The following is a 3,012-nucleotide window of genomic DNA, read 5'->3' as shown; positions in this document are numbered from 1 at the left end:
ATGCCTCCTATACGGGCACATGTCGAACAGACACCTATACCTATTGATCTGTGCCAGAGAAAAATTGTGTCAAGGCTACCGATTACTTTGCCGAAACACCTAATTTCCGACACTTTTTATAGATCAAGAGTACTGGTATTTTACAGTTTTATTAAAAGTATTGATCAAAAAACAAGAATTTCTGGTCAGCAGCATTTCATAATTAATAAGCACATCTCTAGACCTTCAAACAAACAGTAGAGTTATAATAAATCAGTGTACTAATTATCATTCAACTCTAATATGGAGGGTAATGCAAACTGGTACATCGATATTTCGCGCAAATGAATTCACTTGTGCAGAGGACGAAGTTTACATTCAGTGTTTCATCTGCTAATATCCAGAGTCCTATCTGCAAACTAGATGAGTGGCTCGACTGTTCGATGTAAATGACTCGACGACGATGGTACAATCGCTATACCATCACTATATCGTGAAAGACGAGGGCGCCGATACTATTTTTACCTTTTGAAATTCATGACACTCAAAAACAAAACAGCTGATATATTGTCTGCCCTAGATCTCGGGCAAAATTTGCAAAAAATCGTGTATTTCCGGTAATATGCCTCCAAAAATTAAGGAAAGTAGGGTCGAAAGAATGTTTTACTTTTTATTGCCTGAGACCCTTATATGGTAAAGCTAGAGAATGTACTCGATTTAAATTTAAAATGCAAAAAAAATGTCTAGGGTTAATGGGTTTTCCTGGAGTCAGTCAGAGTACCGGAAACACGCACTGTATACATTTATTTGGCCATATACGACTTTAACATTTGTTGCCTTAGTTGCGTCTGTCAAGGTCTTTACTTCCACGAAGTTATAAATTAAATTATCTGATGGTTTTTCTATGCAGGCAAACGCGCTGACATATAATGCCCCTGAACTTCTGTGGTGTGACCTTTGACCCTCCTTACCTGACAGGTGTCGGGAACAGTTCAGCTGAGAACACGTAAATCATATTGAAAGAACAGGCAATGCAGAACTTGCTGGTGGAGGCAAGAGTGATTCCTAGCCATACCAGATCTCCGCCTTGCAAGCAAATAATAAAAAGAATCGTTGTTGATCATATAAACACGTACAGTCCAGACACATTGTCATCGAAGTGAGGACTTTATGATATCAGTACAATTCTCAGTATTCCTATACGATTCAGGAGAATAAGTCGAAGCACTGTTACTGTACACTGGTGTAGAGAACCCAATGTTGAAGTTGGGAAAACATAACAGAACTTAAGGAACTCGTAAAGAGTTATTGTTTCTAGTTCCTGTTTTCATAAATTATCAATTATCATGTCTTGACGAATTCAATACCGAGGTTGACTCTGTCCAAAAATACATAATTTTTTCGGCATCTGCTAATCACCAGCCGCTTATGTCCTTATTTCATCTTTTTTATTGCCCATTGTCGTTCGTCTCTCATGTTTCTTCATTTATCTCCCCAGGGCAGTTTATTATTTTGATGCATTTGGACGCCTTGCTTTCTAGGTGAAAATTGTACCCTGGTGTATCTTTAGCCGTCCTCAGTCCCTACTTCTCGCATCAGTGGTTGTTAACATTGGCTCCTCATGCGGTTTGAGTCATTTGTTCTGCTGTGAAAGTTGTGGACGGTCAGTCAGTTTCCTTTGAGACAAAGCTGAAAAACTCCGCACCTCTGCCCCTTTGAGTGCTGCTTTTTCCCACCAAAATTTGTCTCAAAATTTTACCGACTTTTATGAAGCTTTTGGTAATATTTTTGACAGTTTTGCTCTGAATGGATATCACTTTTTATTGACTACAGTTTTTGATCAAAACTTTGGAAAAAATCTGAAAAAAAATCTCCGAGTTACAATTTATGACGGTGACAAAAATTGACTGTTGCGCTCGTTTGCTTCGTAAAAACAACAAATAGTCAACGGTATAGGGAACTTGATCTATAGGATCAAGTTTGTGACAGGATTATGTAGGTTTCATAGTCTTATGTTTTCCATTTGAATGATGATGTAGTAAGTACATTTTTTGGCAACACTCACATGGTGGAAGAAAACCTGCACAAATGCATGTTATTCCAGCGATGGTCATCATGTAAAAAAGTGACCATCGTCGACCAAGTCTTCGCCAATCCATGATGACCATGCCGAGAAAGGCTCCCGGTATTTCAACAGCTCCGGACACAAAGCAATTCACGTAGTCGCTGCCGCCGAGGTTGGAAGTGTTGAAAGCTAAACCGTAGTAATGCAGATTGATAATCACCCTAGAGGAGATAAAGAATATTTTTTATGAAAAACATGTCGAAAGTTATGTCGATAAACAGAGAACATGATTGGAGCTAATTTGGGATAATTGGATCTCAATATTTTTCAAATTTCTCAAAAGTGTTAGGTGCTCTATAGCTAAATGCTGCAATATTACAAAATACTCATAAAAACATAAATACAAATGACATAACTTAAAAAGAAAACCAGATGAGCTTACGTTTGCAGATCAAACAGACATTACTTCACTCTACAATTATCCCAAATTAGTTCCAATCGTGTTGGAGTTATTTAGCTATCGAATTGTAAATATAAATCAAGATTTGAAAGTAGTGTGAGTCACGTGTCATTACAATAGGCGATGCCATCAGTTTTTTAAAATACAGACTATTTGGAGTTTTATTTGTCGTTGTGATATCTAGAGATGTTGAATTATAATTTTAAGAGCACTACCCGCCGTCATTAGTGTCATCAGAGCAATTTGTTAAATGGACAATTTTCTGTTCACTAATGACATCACGGTGACAAATCTTAATACCCGTGTCATGGGATATTTACGGTTTCGTATCATAAAAAATTATTACCAGCTGTAAACTAAAATAAGTGTCTTCTTCCGCATGTTTGGAAGTCTCAAGAGATCCAGCATTTCACAACACGATTTTTTAGCATTGTCATTCACCTGGATATGAAAACAATCGGTTTATTTACATAAAAACAACAAACATACAATATTTTTTTCTAATACA

The 3,012-nt window shown here is 37.1% G+C and overlaps 1 long non-coding RNA gene across 1 annotated transcript; it reads right to left on the bottom strand.

Moving 5' to 3' along the window:
• Positions 1 to 1,507: 1,507 nt before the first annotated feature.
• On the bottom strand, positions 1,508 to 3,012 carry LOC139141461 (uncharacterized). The gene is made up of 3 exons (XR_011554183.1): positions 2,851 to 3,012; positions 2,045 to 2,265; positions 1,508 to 1,624 (listed from the first exon to the last, which is right to left on the bottom strand). It is a non-coding gene; the product is annotated as an uncharacterized lncRNA (long non-coding RNA).

Source organism: Ptychodera flava, chromosome 10 (assembly GCF_041260155.1).
Source record: "Ptychodera flava strain L36383 chromosome 10, AS_Pfla_20210202, whole genome shotgun sequence".
Lineage (NCBI taxonomy): Eukaryota > Metazoa > Hemichordata > Enteropneusta > Ptychoderidae > Ptychodera > Ptychodera flava.
Note: the sequence above shows the minus strand (reverse complement) of the source record. Positions and strands in the feature narration are given on the sequence as shown.